This window comes from Vicia villosa, unplaced genomic scaffold (assembly GCF_029867415.1).
Source record: "Vicia villosa cultivar HV-30 ecotype Madison, WI unplaced genomic scaffold, Vvil1.0 ctg.002512F_1_1, whole genome shotgun sequence".
NCBI classification, from domain to species: domain Eukaryota; kingdom Viridiplantae; phylum Streptophyta; class Magnoliopsida; order Fabales; family Fabaceae; genus Vicia; species Vicia villosa.
In genome coordinates this window covers 131,943-157,724 of record NW_026705954.1, presented here as the reverse complement: position 1 = coordinate 157,724, position 25,782 = coordinate 131,943, and the positions used below count along the sequence as shown (strand labels likewise).

At 38.2% G+C, this 25,782-nt stretch overlaps 1 long non-coding RNA gene across 2 annotated transcripts; it reads right to left on the bottom strand.

Moving 5' to 3' along the window:
- Nucleotides 1-13,726: 13,726 nt before the first annotated feature.
- LOC131639042 (uncharacterized) lies at nucleotides 13,727-15,532 on the bottom strand. Of its 2 annotated transcripts, XR_009294840.1 has the most exons (4): nucleotides 15,267-15,532; nucleotides 14,257-14,324; nucleotides 14,060-14,147; nucleotides 13,727-13,899 (listed from the first exon to the last, which is right to left on the bottom strand). It is a non-coding gene; the product is annotated as an uncharacterized LOC131639042 (long non-coding RNA). The 2 variants fall into 2 exon arrangements; XR_009294839.1 differs by having other exon boundaries at nucleotides 14,060-14,324.
- Between the last annotated feature and the right edge of the window lie 10,250 nt (nucleotides 15,533-25,782).

The window sequence follows — 25,782 nt, the reverse complement described above, 5'->3', positions numbered from 1 at the left end:
GTTTCCATGTTGCGGTTCTTCACCTCCCAATACCTAGCTTCCTCTTGAACTTGGACATTAACTTGGTCTTTTTCTCTTATCTGGCCTTTCAGCTTTCTGATCTCTTCATAACACTTCTCTATGGTATTCTGACGATCCAACAAGAGTTTGTCTGCTTTCTTGCGACGAGATTTCTCTGAATTGGCATTTTCAGTCTGAATCTGGAGTCTTTTAGTCAATTCTGCCAACTGAGCCTCGTAATGTTCCTTTATCTTTTTCTCTTGGGTTTCAGTAGTTTTAGAATTCACAGTCATTCTTGGCCTCTTCTGAGAAGTACTTCCTCTAGCATACAATTCTTCAAGCTCTATTTCTCTCATTTTCAACTTATGAAGAGCAGAAAGCTTCTCTTGCCTATCAGTATTCATCTTAACTTGCATTGTTTCCATTTGTTCAGTCAATTTTCGATTCTCTTCCACAGTTTGATTATAACAGGGCATGGAGACAATGTTGGGTTGTTTACCAGCAGGGGGATACAAAGGATCCTTGGGAGGGAAAGGCATCCCTCGAACAGCAACCACAGATTCGACCCATTTAGTATAGTCCTCATAAGTAGCACAATCTCGCTGACCAAAATGTTTCTTATCTCTCCAGCAAATGCTCTTCCAGGCTTGCACAGCTTCTGCCATTTGTCCAATGTTCGTGGCCACATGATAGAAAATGTTCTCAGCTATCTCTGCTTGCTCAGGTGGACTAATAAAAGCATATCCGAATGTTCTTCTGGCCAAGACGGGGTTATAGTTGATTCCACCCCTAAGACCCATGAGAGGTACGTTTTTGAACTTTCCGCAACTCATAATAACTTCTCTGTCATCTAAAGCGCTATTGTACCAGACAATATCTTTAGCCCTCAGCCCCATAATCCTTTCAGCCCATTTAGATGTGTGCCTATTATCAACGAATGCCCCACGTTCAGGCAGATGTGACCTAAACCATCGATATAACAACGGAGCACAGAATCTAACCAGACCTCCCTTACCTCCCTTCTGACCATTCTTGTGATGAATGGAGTGATAAACATCCCCCAAAAGGGTAGGAACCGGATTCTGCAAAATGAATATATGAATTGCGTTCATGTCAACAAAGTTAGGAACATCTGAGAACAGCACGATGCCATATATGCTTAGAGCCAAGATAGCCCTAAATGTGTCCCATTCCTTGGCTTCAGCAGCTTCACAACCCCTTTTGACAAGAAACTCCATGCAAAAACCAAAACCCCCTCCCTTCTTGGTGAGATTTGCTTCCACGACCGACTTGCTCAAATAAAGAGCCTTAGCAATTTCAATGGAATCGGGAGCCTTCATAGTGCTATGGTAAGGTACTTCCTTCTTTATAGGGATGCCAAGAAACAAGGAATACTCTTCCAGTGTAGGAACCAAGAGGTAATCGGTGAACGTGAAGCAGCGGAGGGAAGGATTATAGAACTGAAGCAAAGTATGAACTCCCTCTTGCTCGTATTTGGTGAACGGCATCTTGAGAAGGCTCAGAATGTACCCATATTCCTTTCTGAAGTTGGTTGTCTCATCTGGCGTAATCTTCTTTGCTAAGCACCCAACGGAATCCAGATTCGGATTCAAGAAAGAATAAGAGGGGTTGCGTCTAACAGTCTTCGTTGGTGTGGCCATGTGTTGGTCGGAGACAAAGCCAAAAGTTCCTGAAAATAAATGAACATGCTTGTTAAATGATATGGTGGAATGCATTTCATTGGGAGAATCCTAAAATCTTTTCATTATTCCTTTTCTTTTTCCTCTCTTTTTTTCCTCTTTTTTTTTTCCCTTTTTGCAAACAGGTATGTATATATTCCTTTTCTTTTCTATTCTTTTTTTTTTTTTTTTTTTTTTTTTTTTTTTTTTTTAGAAATAGATTTTAGGATTCTCCGCGAATGAAGTGAGGTGGATGCAATAGCATGATGTGTCATGTGTCATGTGTGTGATGTAGTGAGAGACTGAATGTCCCTCGCAGCTCTGAATAACTGGGTAATACTGAATGTGGCAGGTTCAAAATTCCGGCCTCAGATTGCAAAATGGAAATCCGGGTATGATGAAGGCTAGTATCCTGTCCCACCCCAAACTCACGGGTATGAATTCTAGACACGGACAGGTGGTCCCTAATGGTCACTAGGGTCTACAGTTCCCATGGGGTACAAAGTGTTTGTGGCAGCAAGGGTGCCAGACACAGTGTTCCATGAAAGAACCTCGCCCAGTTGTGGTACCCCATGCTGAACTCGATCGTAGCAAGGGCCACGGGAGTCAACATGAGCATCCACGCTAATCCTATGTGTCACTTGGCCTGGGTAGTGGGCCTTTTACCTCATAAAACATCCCACCCAACCTGCAAAACAGAACAGAAGACCCCAAGGAACACAGAATATATCCATATGCATGATGTGCAAACTGAAATAAACATGATATGCAAGCAGAAAATAAACATGCAAACAAACATATATACAAGATATAGACATAAAAACAAGTAAACACCCAGTAAATAAACAAACAAACGCAGGCTAGGATCGACTCACTAAGGATGGACCAGCAACAGGTCTAGCAACATCCCCAGCAGAGTCGCCAGCAGAGTCGCCAGCTGTCGCACGCTCGCGAAAAATGAACAGAGTCGCCACCAATATATTTATCCCATAAGGGAAAGGAATATCAGAAAACCTAACAGAGGAAGGAACAGGGTCTTGCGACCAGAGAATCAAGGTACGGGAGTCGGTTACGCAAGGGGAAGGTATTAGCACCCCTCGCGCCCATCGTACTCGATGGTATCCACCTATGTTTGTTTCTATCTAAAGGGTGTATACTATGTCTATGTCTAAATGCGAAATGAATGCAAAAGAAATACGGGGAAAAGAAGGAATTATTTACAAGTGTGCTCGTTCAAGCCCCGCGACTTGATGCCTACGTATCCTTTTCAGGAATCAGAGCGCCGTAGTTCGGCTCCATATTTTCTATGTTTTTGTGTTTTAGGTGAACAGGGGTTAAAGTCGCACTCCACGATGCTCGACCTTTGGAGACTTACACGCCTAATTCTGGAATGGATTCAACATGTTCTTAAGAATGCCACGAAGGCGAGAGATAGAAGAGAGTGTGAGCGTTTTCGAGGAAATCCCTAAAGCAAGGGAAACTCGAGTTGCTCTTTGGTTTGTGTTTTTTAACATTCGGGAACTTACGCCTGAATGGGACCCTAAAGCAAGGGAGATCCAAGCTCTCGAACGATTCCCCAAAGCAGGGGAGGTCCAAGTTTCCATTCCCTTTTCATTAGTCAAAGTATTTATTAGTCATTTTTTATGAGGGTTTTCTTGGTGTTTTTTATGGGAAATTAGTCAAGTAGTTGTTAGGTGAATTAAAGTTGAAAATAGAAAAAAGAATGCAAAAGGGAACTAGTCTTAATTACTACATTCTATGTTGTTCTAATTCTATTCTAAAGTCTAGATTAAAATCTAAGGGATATCACAAAAAACAAGCTTTTACCAATCAAGGGCATTTAGACATTTCACAAGATATTGAAAAATTATTCACAAAAGAAAGAATTAGGACCTAAGTTCAAAATATTCACAAACAAAATTTTATTCAATTTCATAACCATTTTTTTGGAATTTTAAAACAAGAAGCAAAGTATTTTATTATTCACTAGCCAATCAATACTCAAAGGAAATCTCAATTAAAAAATTCTAATTAAAACAAATACTCCTAAAAATTTTCTAATTGGGTGAAAAAACATTTGTCATGTTTTATTAAAAAAATTAAGCAAAGAGAATAAAAGAAAGAAAAAAAATTCTATTTGTTTTCTTGTTATCAGCAAGGGGGTGCAGGAGCAATTGAAGCCTGAACTGAATTAATAGTGACGCGCAATTGGGCCATTACTGGGAGGTGCGAAAAAGAAACGGCGTAAGGCCCATATCTAAAACGGGGCCCAGTTTTATTTCCTCTTATTTCACTTTATTCAGCATGGATTACTTGGCATATGAATTTATTATTGCATCGTTACTCACAGACTACCACTACATAAAATCAATTGGTCACAATGTGAATAAGTGACTAGAAGACAAAAAACGTCCGGGCCAATCAGAAGTCAGCACGTCAATGGCTAATGGCATGAATAAGACAAAAGAACTAAAAGTTGGGAACAACCGATCCAATCGTATCCGTCCACGTATGCAGATGGAGAGAAGGACTTAGATGCACCAGATACCGGAGATACTAACTCCGGTGGTCTTCTCCGCTTACACCACCGCCGGCGACACTTCGCCTCGCCTAGAAACGAACATGGACGCCACCTCTTGACTCGGAATTTCACACTGAGTGCGAATCTGGCCTCCATTTCCACCAATATTACCTCTAACTCCACAACCGAATGCAATAACTAAACCCTAACTTAACAAACTCCATTAAAACCAGATCTGAAGCCTCAAACTACGCAGATCAAACCTCAAACTCGAATACACAACGTGAACGTCCAGGCAACGTATCTTTCATGTAAAACGAAAATAAACTTCAAGAAACGCAAATAAAATCCACACGGTGCACACACAAACACAAGCATATGTGCAGTCATATTTGGTGCTCACTACTTTGTAACGTATGCTTCATCATGCAGAGAAGGACTAGAACGCGTACCTGAGTTGATGAACTTCGAATTGGAGAGAACGAACTGATCTGCAAGTTACACCGATCTCCTCCTCTTAGAGTTGGCCTTGGATGTCACGTTCCTTTCAAGCACAAGCGAAGATGATGAAGAGGATCAATGGAGGCTTGGAGGTTGGGAAAAAGATGGAACCGGAGATGAGAGACGATGCACGAACGATGGAGGTTGTTGTTGTAGCTCAGGATCGGATCGGTGAGTGTTTCTGGTGGTGGAAGGTGATGGTTTGTGGCGGAGAAGGTGAGAGAAGACGTTCGTTATGGCGGTTAGAGGTGGTTATGGTGGTTGGCGGTAGAGAGAGAAAGCGGTTATGGTGGAGAGAGATGAGAGAAGAGAGAGAGAACGAGGTGAGATGAGAGAGTGAGGAGAAGAATGCAGAAAAATGAAAGTGAGTGCGTGAGGTTCTTTGTGAAGGATATACATTTATATAGTGTGAGATATAAGTGTTATGGTGAGGATTCTTTGGAGTGGGACCTTTTCAAGACTTAATGAGCAAGGGTTGGTAATTGAAGTAAGTTTGTAGTGATCTTTTTTTTCATACCAAACTTGGCATGGTGGAATAAGGTAAGTGATGATTGGTTGTGTTGCAGCAAGTAAAAACCATGCATATGTCTCACTTTGCCTGCTCATATCCCTCTCCATATGACATTATTTTCTTTAAACTCAAATGCATTGTGAAGAGGACATATAATAGAAGAGCTTTGATATTTGGAACTTCTCATAATAATGCTTGGAAAGATGATAAAATGCCTTTAAACTCATGGTGTCATCACTGCAGGAGCTTTACGCGTGCGTGTCTTGAATTGGCCTCAGGAACTTGGTAAAACGTGACTAGATCAAGGCATGACTTTAATGCCTCATGAATGATTGCACACACATCTGTTTTGCTTGATTCCGGTTTTAATGGATAAAGGGCATGAAGGAGAAGAGGATTGTGTTGGACTTGCTCTCATATGATGCTTATACCTCTCTACAATTGACTTTGAAAACGACCCGCCACATGCTCGACACAATGCCTAAAGCTTGCCTTGGATTTGTGTCCCTGCCTTGGCCAAAACCTGACTTGACGAGGAGACAACTTTGAACCTTTATATTTTGATCAATACGTATTTAATCAACACAACCCATAGCCCATTGGGAAGAACACATGGCAAGGAAGATAGAGACCTCAATAATTCCTTAAAAAGATCTTTAGAATTTCCTGAAACTCAATTGGAAAATGGCACACTACATGTTTGAGCAAATGCTTGCGCTAGCATGACAACTTGTCTGGCAGCTTGACTTGACTCAGTGAAAATCTTCAGACTTTGCATCTCTATAACTCGCGAACCATGCTTCAAATGGAAAAACACTCAACTACAAATTTGTTCATCTCCATGAGATGAACAATATTGATGTTGAACATCTTCTGAAATAATGCATAGATCCACGTGAAATCAAGCTGAGAAGTGAACTGGTCAACCATTCTCAAAATTTCAGAAATTTCACTAAGTGTAGAAGTTTCTATTTTAGGATTTTCTCATTTTAACTAACTTTCCCAAAATGGTAAATTTTAGTTAAAACTTGATTTTATTCATTTCATTGACTTTCTTTGACCGATCTTCCACCAAAAGTCAATATTTGACAGTTTGACCTTGACTTTGACCAACAAGTCAACTGTTCCGATTTTTCCGACTATTGATGAAATTCCCGATTAAATCTCTTCCACTCACATCCAGTCAAACAAACACGTCCACACAGTCAGTATGAGAAGTTTTCCACACATAGAAGCCACTTCTGATTAAAAGTTGACCAGAAAGTCAACTAATTGACTTTGGTCAAAGAAGCCTTGATTTAAAGAACCAGATGATTTGCAAACTTGTACCCTCTAGTCAATGCCTTGATTTGAAGCAGAGAGATACCCCAATCCAGGAGGACTTCAATGAACATAGAGCCACTGATTATACCTCAGTTTTCTCATTCTCTGATCATACTTCTTTGCAATGGAGCTTTTCCTTGCTGGCCCTTGAATAACACCTATGATATGAATGCATGGGTATGGATTATGACCTTAGTGATGTATGTACATGAATGCAAAGCCTAAGCCAGTTAGAAGTTAAAGGGTAGGACAAATTTGGGGTATGACAATCTCATGTTGCTGTTGTTGTGTGGATTTGTTGTACTTGATACACGATTGTGAGAGGTGCTATTGTTGTTGCACTGGGTGGTGGATGTTATATCTGTTATGATGTTGTGGTTGTAATTGGTGTTTGTTATACATATATTGTTGATGTAAAATATGTATTCTATTTGGTTGGGAATAGCATAACTGTGTGTGTGGCTATTGATTACTATATTGGTTGATGATTATGACATTGGTTGGTCTATGTGGATGATGAGCATGTTATGGTTGATACATGCATTTCATAATCATTATGTGGCTGATTCTTGACGATGGTGGATCAGTGGTAGCTAATTCCCATTGTGTGGAACTAGTGAGTGGGTGTCGCCGTATCCTTGACGATGGTGGATCGGTGAGATGGGTTCGTCCCATGATTGGTACCACATGCATGTAGTTGCATTGCATTAGGTGTTTGATTTATTATAACATGAATGGAAGTTGTCCAATGTTATAATGTCGTGTGTTTGATGTATGTGTGTATAGCCTGAATATATGATGATGTTGGGTGAATATTATACTGTTGATGTTTTATCGTTTATGAACTGATAAAATTGTTTAATTGCGAATGAGACTCACCCTTACTGTTGATTATTTTTCAGATTAAGGATTAGTGGCTTGTGCTGGGTGAGGATAACTCGTAGAGTTACTTCGTGTAGTTCGGTTGTGTCGGTTTCATGCTCTGGTCTTGTAACACTGGGGGGCTCTTGTGTTTAGAGTTGGATGATAACTCTAGTTTTGGTTTTGTTGTTGAATAATGTTGTTTATGCCTTGAACGTGGTGGATGATGGTTTTGATTATTCAACTAATAAAGTATTCCGCTGTGTTTTAAACATGTTTGCAATTGTTTATGTTCCTCAGAACAGCATGACAGATGTTTTATTTTATATGAGATAATTGTAACACTCTTAATTACATGTTTACTCTGAAAATATCATTTAACTTATTGGGGGTTTAGAAGGGTGTTACAATTAAGGGGTACATAGCCAAAAATTTGGGAGATGCGAAAACTAAAATGCGGGAAAATAGAATCCTAATTACTGTTACATCACAAAATTTGCAACCTATACACCTTCTAGAATTTAAATGGCAGGAAATAAATAATTAAAATAAATTAAGGGAAAAAATAAAAGCAGGATTTAAGAGGCAAGAAAACATTAAATAGAAAGCATTCGACAATCACAGAATAAGGGATGAGAAGAGAAATTGCGCGTTTTTAGAAATTCAAGGTTTGAAGGCAAATGAAGTTCATGGTGATAAACTCTAAATCTTTAAGGAATCTGAAATTACGATTATTTTAACAAGCCTAAAAATAAAAATAAGGTTAAATATTATGAACCTAGAAATTGAAATAGTTAGCCTAAAAATCCTAATTTGCATAAACCTAAGCATAAAAATTGTGATTAAACATAAATCTAAATTAAAACCCTAAATTAAAATTAAGTTATATTATTAATCATATTTAAATTAATTAACTATTAAATGAAAACTTAATTAAATTATTAAACCTAATTGATTAAACTAAAAAATAAATAGATAAAAAGCTTTTTTTTTGTTTTTTATAAAGAAAAGGAATAAAAAAACACATAAAAGAATAATGATGATAAAATAAAAAGACAAACAGCAAGAAGAGACAAAACCTGTGGGCGCTTGATCCTGTGTGACGAGTGCTTGAAGGTTCATGGTGGGCGGCGCATCCATGAAGCGTTGGATCTGGAAACGTGCAAATCCAATGGCTGGTGATTGAGGCTGCATCGTAGGCTTCCCTGAATACGCTGCGTTGGATCTGTTGATAAATAATTCATGAAAAAATATGTCTAAGCCTGGGTTTGAACCCAGGTCATAGGACTTTCAAGCAGCGCTGCATTAACATCCAACCACACACGATTAGCTGATAGTATAATGATTCAAAACAATTATATTTAACAAATAATAGGATAATGGGAAAGTCAAATGCTGACTGCGTGGGATCCAGTGACCAGCATGTCAACCAATCTGAATTAGAGAGAGAAAGGCTCTGAGTTTGACCAACCGATGACACGAGGGAAGAGAAGAAAGCTATATTGACCGACCACTAACAATGAAGGAGAACGCCACGTGTGATAGTCCCTATTTCAGAGTCACTGTTCACCTTCTTCAACCTCCTCACTTATGGAATTTGCTGCGGAATTTCTCACAGAGTCACCTGCGGATTTTCCCATGCATACGTCTTCTTCATGGTTACGATCTCAAACCTGCGAATTAACACGTTAGCAAATCTCAAAGCTTACCTAGAACCACTAATTGGGCCATTGCGAGTTCAATGATAATGTTCCCGTGGTTTGAAACGGCCTGGAATGGCGAACCCGATGCAAAGCTCCGATTTTCCCTAATCATGGCATCTCACATTATACGCCCCTAAGCTTCAAACTAAAGATCCAGACATCATCTAAAAGACACGAAGAGCTCAAATATAGCATTAGGTTTGATTAAAACATGGCGAAAATATTGAAAACGAAAATCTCACGTGAGTAATATGCTGAACATGGATCATGCATTCTGGGCAGCATGAGATGTCTCTAATGCATTAGTCTTACCTTATACCACCTTGTGAAGATGGTTGAATGATCTAGAGGCTTTTAAATAGCTTGAAGAGGGCACACGAGATTCACACCCTTTTTTGAAATTTTGCTTCTTTGAAACCCTTATGCCTCTTCACTTTTTTCGTCCCTTTGTTATGAGCATGGTTCCTTTATATATTAGTGTGAATTAGGGTTAAAAGAATTGAAAGCAAATCAATATTGATTGAAGAAAAAATTTCTTTTGATTTTGTTATGAAATCTTTCTTTATTTGGCCAATTCTATTTTTCCACTCTTCTTTCTCACGTGTTATTGGTTTTAATGAATCAAGAATATTTGGTGATTGGATCATATAATTTTATTTCATTTGTTTGTGATTTTATTTGATTTATTTTGAATTTTAATGAATAAAAAACAAAAATAAATAAAATAAAACCATGAAATAAATAATATATGGCCAATTGGCCCTCCAGGATAATTAAAAAAGATTAAAAAAAATTGTATAAGCTTTTATCATTTAATTATGATCCTATTTGATTTTATTTGAATTTATTTGAATAAATTCAAAATGAAAGAAATAAAAAATCATAAAATAAAGATAAATGAGTTTGTGGGCCTCTTATATGCTTGACATCACGTGGGAGAGCCAAAAGTACAAGCCCCATGTTCAAAAGTATGAATTTTGTCCATTTGAGTTCCATGCATTTTCTCAAAATCGCCCAACTTGTGCATGCCATAACTCTCTCAATATTTGTCATATGAAGATGTTCTAGGACTTTTTAGAAAGCTTAAGGAGTCCTCTAAAAGCTTTTTTGGATTTCACCTCAATTGAGTCCTCCATGTTCATGTTATGAGCTTTGAGAAAAAATGACTTTTTGCGATCTTTTAGAAGGACCCGTAATGTTTTGGCTCATATCTCCCAAATGGTGCATTTCTTGACTTTGGGCCCAACATCAAAGTTGTAGAGAATCACATTTCCTTGAGAATAAGCTTTGGTTGGGGAATTTCAGAGAAAGTATGAGAGAGATATGACTAGTCAAAGTTCCGTTGACTTTCACACCAAAACCCTAATTTAGCAACTTAGGTTTTTGATGATTTTGGAGCTTTTCTTGGTGAATCATTATCAAATATTGATCAAATGATTAATGATACTTAAAAGTTAGGATGTTATCCAAAAATCAGGACCTTTGACTGTGATTTGACCATAGTTTGACTTTTAGGTCAACTAGACGATTATTAATCGTTTGGGCCATTGAGTGAGCAATCTTTTGAATCGAAGCTTGAGACTTGGAACGAGGGTACTTTGAGGCATATGAGAGACCAAGGGTTCCATTTGAGGTCTTAGAACTCAATTTTTCTAGAAGAGGAGCAAAACCCTAGTTTTGGTCCTCATTGCTTAGGAGGAGAGTGAACATGCTTGCAATTGGATATCATATGAGCCTGAGGAGACTTCTTAAGCCAAGATATCTTGAAATGCGATGGGAAAATTTTGGGGTATGACACATGTGCTCCGACTGAAGATGCTTATTCTCCAAATAAGAATGCTTTATACTTTCTGACTCTCTTTCCAAATGGTTTCCAACCTGAAGAAGAAGAATCAAGAAGGATATGACCCTCGGACTGGAACGAAGACGTTGATTATGTCTGAATCCTTATTCTTTGAAAGGATTTCGGCCTACATGGCTGAGAACAAAAGAATAGCGACTCTCGAAGCCGAAATTATCGATATGGCTGTTGGGGCCAAAAGCATGGAATTTAATGATACAGGACAGGGGGCAAACATCGCACCTAAGTCTCTTGAGGATCAAGTACACGAAGAAACAATAGACCAAAGGCTGGACGCTATCTATGATGATGAGCCTATGGGATTCGAGGAAGATCCAGGGTCATCAAGCGCAAAAATGTTAGCCCAGGACCCACTAGAAGAGATTGATCTCAGAGATGGAACCACGAAGAGAGTTACATACATCAGTGCTAAACTGGATCCCAAGATGAAAAACAGGTTAGTATAATTATTAAAACAAAATAGAGATTGTTTTGCTTGGGACTATGATGGGATGCCTGGTTTGAAAAGAGACCCGGTCGAACTAAAACTGCCTATTAAGGATGGCAAGAAGCCAATCAAGAAGACACCAAAGAGATTCTCTTCAGATATCCTTTCGAAGATTAAAAAGGAGGTCGAAAGACTCCTTTGCTGCAATTTCATTTGGACCACCAGGTATGTTGAATGGATTGCAAATATAGTTCCAGTTATTAAGAAAAATGGTTCTTTAAGAGTTTGCATAGATTTTCGTGATCTGAATGCACCAACTCCTAAAGATGAATACCATATGCCCATGGCAGAAATGCTAGTTGACTCAGCTGCAGGATATGAGTATCTTAGCATGCTTGATGGTTATTCCGAGTATAACCAAATTTTCATTGCAGAAAAGGATGTTTCCAAAACAGCCTTTCGTTGCCCAGGAGCTATAGGCACTTACGAATGGATCGTTATGCCTTTTGGTCTTAAAAATGCTAGGGCAACATACCAACGGGCAATGAACTCTATTTTTCATGATTACATCAAAACCTTCATGCAAGTTTATATAGATGACATAGTCATAAAGTCTATATCAGACGAAGATCATCTAATCCATCTGAGCCAATCATTCGAAAGAATGAGAAAGCATGGCTTGAAGATGAACCCTCTTACATGTGCATTTGGTGTGTAGGCTGGAGATTTTCTGGGATTTGTGGTTCACAAAAAGGGGATAGGGATTAATCAGAATAAAACAAAGGCTATCATGGAGACCAAAGCACCATCAAATAAGAAAGAATTGCAATCTTTATTAGGGAAGATAAATTTCCTGAGGAGATTCATTTCATATTTAAGTGGTCGAATTCAAGCCTTTTCTCCTCTTATGCGTCTGAAGCATGGAAATTTAGAGTGGACAAGTGAACATCAAGGGGAATTCAAAAAGATAAAGCAGTATCTGATGAATCCACCTATCTTGTCATCACCAAGTGGACAGAAGCCTATGAGATTGTATATATCAGCTTCAGACACTTCTATAGGTAGTATGTTAGCGCAAGAAGATGAAAATGGCATCGAGAGGGCCATATATTACCTAAGTAGGGTATTAAATGATGCAGAAACTAGATATACTTCGATAGAGAATTTGTGCCTATGTTTGCATTTTTCATGTACTAAATTCAAATATTATATAAAGCCAATATATTTGTATGTCTCCTCTCATTTTGATGTTATCAAGTACATGTTATCAAAGCCAATAATGCACAATCGAATTGGAAAATGGGCTCTTGCCCTAACTGGGTACTCCTTAGCCTTCATGTGTCATACCCCAAATTTGTCCTACCCTTTAATTTCTAACTGGTTTAGGCTTCTCATTTCATCTGCATACATCACTCAGGTCATAATCCATACCCATGCATGCATATCATTGGTATCAATCAAAGACTAGCAAGAAAGAACTTTTATGGCAAGGAATTTCCTACCAAATGTGAGGATCTGAGGTGTGATTATGTGGCTTTGCTTTCATTGAAGTCTTTCTGGATTAGGGTTTTCTCATTCTCAACTCAAGGCATTTGGTCATGAACTTCATTAAACTCAGGGCTTCTCAAGAGATCAAGTATTTAGGTGGTTCATCAAGGATTCAAATAAATTTGCTTGAAATTAATACTTTGATTCTTTCTCAAACAAATAAAGTCGTGAAGCTGCTTCTCGAATAAAGGAATTAGAAGTTTTGGGTTCATGCGCTCATTTAGGTCCATTAATTGAAGACGGAATTCAAGATGCCGTGATCTTCACTTCTTCTGTGCTTCAAATTATATTTTCTCTTCAAGGGTTCCTCATAGGGTTGCTCTTCTATTAGTTCTATTCTTTCAGCTACTGGCGCTTGTCATACAAGTTGATATGGATTAGAAGATTGGATTGAAGTCAAGGTTTCTTTGAGAAGTGAAGTCGAATTTGGATCCATTAATACTTTGAATTCAAATTTGTGTTTACATTTGTCAAATGAATCAAAGTTCTCAAACATATAAGACTAGAAGATAAAGTGGAAGGAATTCGGAATAGTTGCAAAGGCTTTATTACTTGAAGAAAAGTTCAACATCCGATTCAAGCTCATTCAAGTATTATCCATGTTTCATTCACTCTTCATGTCATTGAGATCTAGAGGTAAAATCAGAAGAAACATCGTTGAGATGCCCACAAAGTCAAGAGATAAATTCAAGGATTCAAAGTCATTCATAAAGGAAAATTTACAAGATTACAAAAATTGTCCCAAGGTTCTCATCCATTACAAAAGTTCAGAAGATCCAAATGCCTATACATTCATCCAATTTCAATTACACATTACACCTTTCAAATACAAAATTGTTCTAAAGTCTTGATTCTATCTCTTGTTCCATCTTGTAAACCTTTTCCTCAAAGCTCCAAGCCGTACCCCATTCCACACAAACCTTCATAATGCTACACGAAACGCAACCGAAGCCAAATCTCAATCCTGCAACATTCAAACCATATCACACAACTATCTTCATTCAAAACAGTTTTGCAAACTAAACCAAAACAGTCTCATTTCGTATCATTTTCAAACTAATTCATCCTAACTTCTAACCAAAAAATAGCATTTCAAAATCAGCCCCTGCATACATATTACTTACCACCAACTTGCAGCCATTTCTTCACTTGTTAAAAGCAACCTGCATAACCACTTTCCCAAACAGAATCACAACAGTTCAGCATCAAATCCTGCACACACTCATAACACAAATATAACCAATTCAGATCCATACTAAAAGAAATAAAGAATAAAAAGACAAGTTATGTGACAGTCATGAAAAACCAAACAGCTCCATACTGCAAAACCTATTGCTTTGACCAAGTGATTCTTGTTTCTAAACCGTGTGCCATCCCGACTTAAGGTACCTGTCATCCACATAAAAGAGACACATTCAGCTCGCATCCATCTCAAGTCAAGTTCACGTATTTCATGGTCAGTCAAAAAACATATCAAAACCTGCCAGTTAACTCACATTTAACCTACACACATTCAGCCATAACAAAATTCAACTAACTGTCAGCCTTACTCTTCACACCCAACTTCTAACTGTTAATTTCCTAACTGTCCAAACTTCTAACTAACTGTAACTAACTTCCAATCTCCACACTCCTAACAGGGTTCTAACCAACCATAACTACCTTCATGAGTAACACATAACAGAAATTCAAACCTCCACTAACCGCCTTGTAACCAACTTCAAACTAACTTTCCTAACAGTTTGTTACAAACTCAACCAATTCACTAACTGAATCAATAACTAACAAATAACAGAAAAAACCTACTCAATCTTCACCCTCCATCTCCCAACCGATTCTCTCTAATCCAAAGGCCCTCAATCATCCTCGCTCTCTAACTGAATCTCAGAACCTCCATCTCTATATAACTGATCCACCACCTTCAATCACAAGTTACACGCTCATTTCTACCCTTCACCATCACCATCACAGATCCACTCTCATCTTCAACCTCTCTCTCTTTCTGAACCTTCATCATTCATCTTCTTCACTATCCATCAACCACCTTCAATCCTTCAACAAATCTTCATTCATCACTCTACACAGAAAATCAACAAAGAACCTTCAATCTTCAACCTCTCACCAATCATCTTCAACCATCATCCCTCAGCTCTCACGCCACACGACTACGAACTCACATTCTCCCAAACCTCACTCACTCTCACGCAATAATTCAACAACAACAGAAGAAACCGCGCACGGAATAGAAGATAGAAGAAGAAGAACAAATCAAAAAGAGAAGAAGAGATTAAGTCGTAACAGAAATGAGAAAAAGAGAACATAATGGCTAACCTGTAACAATTTCGCTCGATTCGTCTCCAACAGCATCATCATCATCGAATCATCGCTTGAATCGCCTTTGTACCACCTTCAACACACATCGGAGACGAGATTGAGACGAGAGCCTGAGAATTGAATCGAAGAGGCGGAGAGCGGTTTCTGAGTTCATCGGAGAAGTGGAGATCATTCCGCCGCCGTTCGCGAATGAGAGCGAGGAAGAAGATACGTTGAGAATTCCAATCGCCACACTCAGTAATCCCTAATCCCCAATTCTCTATTGCAATCTTTTTTCTTTTCTTTTTTTTTTATTAATTAATTGTTAATTTCTGTTGTAATAAAAACCTGATAAAAAATAAATATAATAAAAACTTGATCGGATAGTGAACATTCTGCATGGGCCACGTGAAACCGCTATTTCCACCCCCAGACAAGGCCCAAATGCACCATTAGCAAAGATCTAGTTCCTTACAGCTTTTACTAACACACTCCCCATTAGACAGATTTTTACTTTTATTTGAAATTGTTTCTTCTCTGAATTTCTGTTTGGAAAATCATTTTCTTATGCAATAAAAATAAATAAAAATAGATTTTAAGTAGGATTGTGTGTGTACATAATTGTAGTTTTTTTTTGCATATTTTTAGATTTTATTTTGCTATTTCTAATAAATCCTTTCTTCATATATGTTCATCCTCCTTCACGTTTCGATAGATTTTGTAAAGCAATTTCGTTTAGTACCTTAGGACTAGAATTTAATTACCAATTCTTGTATGATTTCTGTAGACTAACCCATGATGTTGTGTATAAAAAATGAATTCCTAATTCTTTGTTTTGATTGGTATTTGGTTAGTGTTGTTTGACTCGATTAACATGCGTTTCTAATAGATGCTTGTGACGTTTGTGCTCTCAAATTGAAATGCATTCATGCAATAATGTTGATTCCTTTTTGTACATATAATTAGGGATGTTTAGAGGTCCTAAGACCTGGAATTGAAAATTTTAAATCATGTTTTCCCATTTTACTCGATTTTTCTTTCGCACATGTAAATAACTTGTTTTTGGTTGACAATTGCACCGTAACTTGTACAAATGACCCGTAATTTTGTGTGGAACTTCTTGGCATGACTTTGTGGTTGTTTAGGCATCTAGTATAGGCTATTTTCTACTGACTTGTACCATTTGATTGCATGTTTCTAACTTCATTCACAATTTGAAACCGTTTAGCTAGTACTAACCTAGTGTTGTCTAGTTTTGGTTAGAGTTTTGTATTGTTTCATGCTAATTGACTAATATAGATTAAAATAAGATATTGGAACTAATTGAATGAGTTTGCTACTGACTTGAGGCCTAGCTCATTGTGTTCACTTGCTTTTGTTTTGATTAATTGATGTTTGTCCGCTAATTGGTAAGTAACGATGCATGCGATGCTTTGACGACTTCTTGTGGATGTTTTTGTAGGGTACCGTGATGCTTTTGTATTTGATTTGGGACATTCAATCCCTTGCTTTGCTACTGACTTGGAGCTTTTCTCTCTCATTTCCATGCTTAGCTTCTCATTCCTTGCTTTAATGTTGCTTATTCCTCACTATTGCTTGCCATGTTCCCTTAGACTCTTCCTTCTTTGTTAAGGGGAATTGAGATAGGATAGTTATCCTCAACCTTAGGGCCATTAGTAGATTAGAATAACATAGATTAGAATTTAGGATTAGTTCCCTTTTGCATTCTTTTTCTTTTTCAACTCTTTAAAACATTAATAAACGGAAGATGCGAATCACATTAAGAAAGTGATAGAGAAATGAGTGGGATTCATTCCCTAATCTATTTCTCAATCACTTAGTGACATAGAAGCGAGTGGGATCCATTCCCTAATCTGTTTCTCGGTCACTACTTAATGGGAGAGAAACGAGTGGGATTCATTCCCTAATCTGTTTCTCAAACATTAATTAATGGGAGAGAAATGAGTGAGATTCATTCTCTAATCTGTTTCTCAAACATTACATAATGGGATGGAAGTGAGTGGGATTCATTCCCTAATCTGCTTCTCGATCATTATACATTTTATGTGATTCGAATCGTGAAGTAAACTCCCCTTAAAAAAATACACAACCAAAAACACTTTAAAACACATAACAATGGTTCAGACTAAAGCAAAGTAGAGAAAGTGGTGAGTGGCCCGGTATTGGGAACTGTTCACCACTCATCTACCCTAAAAGACACAAACCCATCATTTCTTTTTCTTTTGCCTCGTTGGCACTTAAGGGCAATGTCATTTCCGTTCGTACGCATCGTAGGTCGTCCCTTATGCAAGAACGTGAACGTTGACTCCGCCCAATTAAAAAACACAAAAACAAACAGAAAATCTTTAGCCGAGCTACGGTAACTCTGATTCCTGAAAAGGATACGTAGGCAGCGGGGTAGGGCCCGTGCGAGTACAATTCTTTATTTTCCCTACATTTTGCATTCATTTCGCATTCAGACATAGACATAGTTATACACCCTTTAGATAGAAACAAACGTAGGTGGATACCATCGAGTACGATGGGCGTGAGGGGTGCTAACACCTTCCCCTTGCGTAACCGACTCCCGTACCTTGATTCTCTGGTCGCAAGACCCTGTTCCTTCCTTTGTTAGGTTTTCTGATATTCCTTTCCCTTATGGGATAAATATATTGGTGGCGACTCTGTTCATTTTTCGCGAGCGTGCGACATCATGCCTTTGAAAGCTATGAAGGGGAAAGTAGTCTCATATTTAATAGTAGATCACGCAGTGGTTGAGACTCCTCAACTCCTAGTTGAGTTGAAGCCTTAGAGATTATTCTTCGACGGTTCCACCCATAAAGAAGGTAATGGATTTGGGACTCTACTGATTTTGCCTGATGGAATTCCAATAAAACTTGTATAGAATCGAAGGACCTTCATGCTCTAACAATGAGGAAGAATATGAAGCCCTGATAGCAGGACTTGAAGCCTTGTTGGAATTGGGGGCAACCATGGTCGAAATCAAGGGTGACTCAGAACTAGTAATCAAGCAATTAACGAAGGAGTATAAGTGCATCAAGGAGAACCTGGTCATGTATTTCGTTATTGCAAACACGTTTCTTAAAAAATTCGAATAGATAGATATAAAACATGTCCCTAGAATTAAAAATCAAGAGGCTAATGATTTAGCACAGATAGCTTCAGGATATAAGATTTCAAAGGAGTGCAAAAATCTTGAAGAAGAGGGAAGGTTGAAGAAGAAGTTGCGTGAAAAGAAAAGTTTTGAGGTAATAATGGGCTTTTATAGAGTTAGCTTGTGAAGAGTAGGTTATAATTGTCAGAAGTGTTGGGTCACGTGCCAGCCGTTTTTAAAGACGGCTGTGAGTTTACTATTGAAGTTTCCCCGGGAATGGGAAGTTATGTGGGCTATAACAGCACGCATGTATCGATGAGACTTTTTGAGAAAGTAAACCACGATTGATTGACAGTTATTACTGTAGAATTAAGAAGTAATCGAAATCTAGAGTTACAAGAAATGCCTATCTCTTCATGAATTCGAAATAGCCATTTATTGGGGGCAATTTATTAGCTGAAGATTTAGATTAAGGGATTGTGATATCTTGAATTGCTGGATCATGATGAAGAAATAGTTCTCATGGAGCTATTTAAGGATTTTCTCTCTAGAAGAGATGTTATTTGACTAAGAGTAATGTTAACAATGTGACAAGTATCCTTCGACATAGGCACTGGTATAGTCGAAACAACAGAGCGGGAAGATTTGAAATTCAAAATGAAGCGGTTTCGTCCAGCAGACGCGTGGAGACATCCGAAGGATAGTAAAACGTTCGAAACGTCGAACATGGCAGACATCTATGTAATGACCGTTAGGATCGAAGTAGTATAAATAGGAGTACTTGTGAGGGCAAGGTGTAGTTTTCATGACGTCAAAACATTGTGAATCAACTACAACCCAAATGGAATCTAAGAAACCGAGCAAATGCAACTAAGACAAGTATCTTTGACCACAAGACATTAATAGGTCGACTCATGGATGCAATAGGTCGACCTATTGCAAGCTGATTCTAAAAGATTCTAAGTAAGGAGTGAATGCGTCGACGCATTACATGCATAGGTCGACGCATGGAACTTTGAACTTATCTCGGGTATACGCACGCTGACCCTTCAGGTCGACTCATTCAGCTTTTGAAACCTCAGGTGAAAGATGATTATGCGTCGACGCATGGATGGAGTAGGTCGACGCATGGAACCTTGGGGGAATCTCGGGTGTGCGCACGCAGACCCTTTAGGTCGACGCAAGTGTCTCACATTCCTCATTTTCAGGTGCAACAAACTAAATAGGTCGACCTATGCAGAGAGCAGGTCGACCTGTCGCTCATTAAATTGGTTTTTCTGCTGTGTTCAAATTGGTTATGCATTAAGTGTGGTATAAATACTCAAGTGATCATTCTATGGCAAAAACAACAAGAAACGTGAAATATAGACTCAGCTTCTTCTCATCTTCAACCTTTCGCTTATTGATCGAGAATCACACATAATCATCTTTTTTCGATCGAAGTAAGGAACGTGTGTTGATAAGGTTCGACGGTAGAGTTTGTCTTGTTCGAGATTCGACGGTAGACATTCATCTTGTTCGAGTGAAGAGTGTTGAGGGTGTTTCTTGTATAAAACCTTAGGGTTTTTCCTTCCTCATCAAAGATTTTGGGTTTGAAGGTTTTTGACGATCGATTTGCTTTGGTAACAATCCAGCCGTGCATAAGGGTTTGAGAGATTGAAGATCTACTCAACAAACTTGCTACAACCGGAGGATTGAGAAAAAAACAATCGGAGTCTTAATCGTGAAGATTAGACATCGACTTGATTCGACTCGAATCAAGGGAAGGATCGAAGTGTATTTCAATTTTACTGCATTGTTGTAGTTGGTGATTGGTACATTCTTTCCTTGTTAAACATTTTCAATTAAATAAAAACTTTCCTAATTTCAATTGAAATTAGGGGCAGACGTACTCCTGCTAGGACGATAGAGGAACTGCCTAAACAAATATCGTGTTCCTTATCGCTTTTACTTTATCGCATTTTCACTTGTTTTCGTTTATTTCCATTATTGAACAAAAACTAAGGTTAGGTAAATATCGATCACCAAGTGTTCGATTAAATTACTCAATCACATTTTTGTTCATATTTTAGTGAAAACGTTCATTGTGAGTAACATACCATATTGTGTTTAATTGAGACAATCAAGATTTTCGTTAAAATGTAATTCATCACTTATCATTCTCATCCGTTTGGTTTATAGCACATATCCGGTCCCCGATAACATAATCATCTTAGACGATTAAGTGATTCAGAGAAGTCACGTTTCAAATAGCTAAAATTTTCTTAGGTCGAAAAAGGTGGTCTATTCACCCCCCTCTAGACCAGTCATATCGTCTAACAAGTGGTATCAAGAGCTCCGGTTCATTCTAGTGCTTGATATAACTTTTTAGAAAAAGGAGAACGGTCAAAAAGGGGCGTACACTAAAGCGCCTGTTTTCACTGGAGAAAACTATAGTTATTGGAAAGACTGTATGTGCATTCATATCAACTCCGTTGATAGAAAAATTTGGGATGTCATCGTCAATGGTCCTATGGCTATCACCATAACCAACGATGCTGGCATCACAAGACCGAAACCTCAAGCACAATGGGATCAAAAAGATGAAAAGAATTATGGGTATGATTGGAAAGCTAGAAACATGATTATAGCTTTCTTAGGGGTTGATGAGTACTTTCGTGTGTCGCATTGCCAATCGGCTAAGGCAATGTGGAATGCATTACAAATCGCCCATGAAGGAACTAATGATGTTAAGCTAGCTAGAATCAATACCTTAACGCAAGAGTTTGATCTCTTTCATATGAAGCATGGTGAAACCATTGCGGATATGCAAAAGAGATTTTCTCACATTATAAATCGATTACACACATTGGGACATATTACTCCCAATGCCGTAGCTACTAACAAAGTTTTGAGATGTCTTAGTAGGGAATGGCAACCGAAGGTCACGGCAATCAAAGAAGCCAATGATCTCACTACATTGGATCTCACAACCTTATTCGGAAAGCTTGAAGAACATGAGCAAGACCTCATGAACCTAAACAAGCACGAAAAGAAAGAAAAGAAAGAAAAGTCAAAGGACACGGAAAAGAAGTCCATCGCTTTAAAGGCTTCAATTTCTAAGTCATGCACCAAAGATACATGTGATAGTGAGTCTAGTGATGAAGATGAAAGTCCGGATGAAGATATGGGATTATTCGTAAGAAGGTACAACAAGTATCTTCGAAAGAATGAAATTAAGCACTCGGACAACAATCTAGTTTATTATAGACGTCAATCAAGGTCTAACAAGCAAGATGAGTACAAGAAGACCAAACCTAGAGGATCTTGTTACAACTGTGGAAAACCCGGTCATTATAAACCGGATTGTCCTTCACTAAAGAAAGATAAGACCAAAAGTAAACCTCAAAAGAAGCAATCAAAAGGAAGAAGAGCCTACATCGCTTGGGAAAGTGATAGTGACTCATCTAGCAAAGAAAGCTCAAGCGATGAAGAGGAAACCGTCAACCTATGTCTCATGGCACATCAAAAGAAGAAAAAGATTGTAAGTCATGATAAATATAATAATGTTGATACTATGTCTTATTTTGAATTAAAGCATGCCTTTGATACTTTGCATCATGAAGCTAAGGAAGCATTTCAACGCTTAGCTTCAAATAAAAGAATTTTTAAATACCTTGAGAAGAAAGTTTCCGATTCCGAAAAGGAATTAGAAACTCTCAAGGAATCTATGATCAAAAGTATCAAAGACACAAGCGTTGTTGACAAAGGTCCTTGGTTTAAGTGGGGAGGATGTGAAACTTGTCACATTTGGCAAAAAGAAGTTAAAACTATCAAAGCCAAATTAGACAAGGCCTCACAACCTAAAATCACATATGCTATTGATCGATCACATTTCAAAAACAGTATGATAAATCCGTATCAACGATACACTTATGTGATAAAAGATCAACCTAGTAAATGTGATGACTACTCAAACTCAAGATGTCTATATTGTTGCAAAAGGGGACATACCATTAAAAAATGTCGCTTCAGGAGGTTCTTGGTTCCCAAAGGCTTTTTCAAATGGACTCCCAAGAGCAACCTTTGTTTCACTCACACACAAGGACCCAATGAAAATTGGGTACCTACTTCCCTTGTTTAAGTTTGTAGGTGGAATGTCTTGAGCCATCCGAAAGAAGATGGTTTCTAGATAGCGGATGCTCAAGACATATGACGGGTGACTTATCTTTATTCTATGACTTTGTGGCTAAGAAGAAAGGATTTGTGACCTATGGTGATAACAACAAGGGAGCAATACTCGGTAAAGGTAGTGTAGGTAATCCCTCTTCTACTACTATCTCTGACGTCCTTTTAGGTGAGGGCCTTAAACACACCCTTATTAGCATCAGTCAATTATGCGACAAAGGATACTCAGTATCATTTTCTAAAGAAAGTTGCATAATTCGAAATGATGACAAGAAAGATGATGTGTTCAAAGGCCTGAGGGTAAATAATGTATACATGCTTGATCTAAATGATGTATCCTCGATTGAAGCAAAATGTCTAGCAACTATGAGTGAAGACTCATGGCTTTGGCATAGACGTTTGGCTCACGTCAACTTTGATTTGCTTAATAAAATCGTCTCAAAAGACTTAGTGTCCGGCCTACCTAAAATAAAGTTTTCCAAAGATCACTTATGTGATGCGTGCCAAATGGGGAAGCAAACGAGGATTTCTTTTAAATCTAAAAACATTGTTTCAACTACAAGACCTCTTGAACTTCTCCATATGGACCTCTTTGGACAATCTAGAATAAAGAGTCTAGGCGGAAACCTTTATGGGTATGTCATAGTTGATGACTTCTCTAGATATTGTTGGACGATTTTCTTAGCAAATAAAAGTGACACCTTCTCCGCATTTGAGAAATTTGCCAAGTTAATTCAAAATGAATTAAACACTAACATAGTATCCATCCGAAGTGATCATGGAGGTGAGTTTGAAAACCATCTCTTTGAAGAGTTTTGTGGCAATCATGGCATTAATCATAATTTCTCCGCACCACAAACTCCCCAACAAAATGGAGTTGTGGAACGTAAAAATCGTGTGTTGGAAGAACTTGGGAGAACTATGATTAATGAACATGGACTTCCAAAATATTTTTGGGCCGATGCCATCAATACGGCTTGCTATGTTCTGAATATGATCCTAATACGTCCTATTCTAAACAAAACACTGTATGAACTCTTAAAAGGGAGAAAACCGAACATTTCTTACCTTCATCTATTTGGATGTAAATGCTTTGTTCTAAACAATGGAAAAGAAAATCTTGGCAAGTTTGATGCAAAAGCGGATGAGGGTATCTTTCTAGGATATGCTCAATCTAGTAAAGCCTATAGAGTATACAACAAAAGGTTACATATTGTTGAAGAGTCCGTACATGTCTCTTTTGATGAGTCTTGTCCTAAAGTTGTCGGAAAAGGTAGTGTTCTTAATGGTGCAGGTGTCTCAACTGAGAGTATACTTAAGGATCCGGATGCCAAGCTTGAGAAAGATAAAGAATCCCTCTTACCCCAGAATAATGAAGAGGAAGTGGATCAAACACCTAAAGAAAAAGAAGAAGATCAACCAAGCGAGAAGAGTGATCTTCCTCTTGCATGGAAATCTTCTAAGGACCATCCTATGGAGAATATTCTAGGAGACATATCAAAAGGGGTGACAACACGGTCAAGGATAAGTAACTTTTGTTTTTATTATTCTTTTGTCTCTCAAATTGAACCTAAAAACTCAAAAGATGCATTAGTCGATGAGCATTAGTATTTAGCTATGCAAGAAGAGCTAAACCAATTTAAGAGAAATGAGGTTTGGTACCTTGCCCCCCCTCCGCGAGACCATCGAGTAATTGGCACTAAATGGGTGTTTAGGAACAAACTAGACGAAAACGGTATCATCACTCGCAACAAGGCCCGTCTTGTTGCTCAAGGGTATAACCAAGAGGAAGGGATAGACTATGAGGAGACCTATGCTCCAGTCGCCCGACTTGAGGCAATTCGCTTGTTAATTGCATTTGCATGTTCACAAAACTTTAAGCTTTATCAAATGGATGTTAAGAGTGCTTTCCTAAATGGTTTTATTAATGAAGAGGTTTATGTATCTCAACCTCTCGGATTTGAAAATGTTGATTATCCTAATTATGTTTATAAACTTAAGCGTGCCCTGTATGGTTTAAAACAAGCTCCTAGAGCTTGGTACGAGCGGCTTAGTAATTTTCTAACTGATCAAGGTTTCTCAAGAGGGAAAGTTGATACTACCCTATTCATTAAGAGACATGAAAAGCACTCAATATTAGTTCAAGTGTACGTAGATGATATTATCTTTGGTTCTACTAACATGACTCTTGTAAAGGAGTTTTCTAAGCTTATGCAGGGAGAATTTGAAATGAGCATGATGGGTGAACTAAACTACTTCCTTGGTCTTCAAATAAAACAACTAAAAGAAGGAACGTTTGTGAGTCAAACCAAGTATTGTCAAGAACTTATCAAACGGTTTGATAAGGCAAAGTCCAAGGCTATTGACACTCCTATGCCTACCGCAGTAAATCTTGATCGGGATGAACATGGTAAGCCGGTTGATGTAAAAAGGTTTAGAGGTATGATCGGTTCCCTACTTTACCTTACCGCTTCTCGTCCTGATATTATGTTTAGTGTATGCATGTGTGCAAGACATCAATCATGTCCCAAGGAGTCTCACTTAAAAGCCGTTAATCGCATACTTAGGTATCTTGTAGGTACCACTAAGCATGGCTTATGGTTCTCCAAAGGTAGTGATTGATCTTTGGTTGGATATTCCGATTCCGACTTTGCCGGGTGCAAATTGGATAGGAAAAGCACTAGTGGAACATGTCATTTCTTTTCAAATTCCTTGGTTAGTTGGCATAGCAAGAAACAAGTGTCCGTTGCCTTGTTAACCGCCGAGGCGGAATATGTGGCGGCTGGTAATTGTTGTGCTCAAATACTTTGGCTCAAGCAACAATTACTTGACTTCAATGTCAAGCTTGATCATATTCCTATCTTCTGTGATAACACAAGTGCTATCAATCTAACCAAAAATCGGGTCTTGCACTCTCGCACTAAACACATAGAAATACGCCATCATTTCCTTAGGGATCATGTTGAGAAGGGTGATGTAGTGTTTGAGCATGTTGATAGCAAAAATCAACTTGCCGACATCTTTACAAAACCACTAGCTACCGAGCCCTTCTTTCACATCCGTAGGGAACTCGGTGTCCTTGATATATCGGATAGGTTGCAACTATAAGTAGTTGCATATGCTTTATGTATCATCATTATCTATGCTCTCACAATGTTTGAAGTGTTCATCAAAAGATATATGAGGGTTTGTTTCTCATCTCCCGTGTGTAAAGGTAATATCGTTTCAACCCTAAAACTTACTTCATGGTAT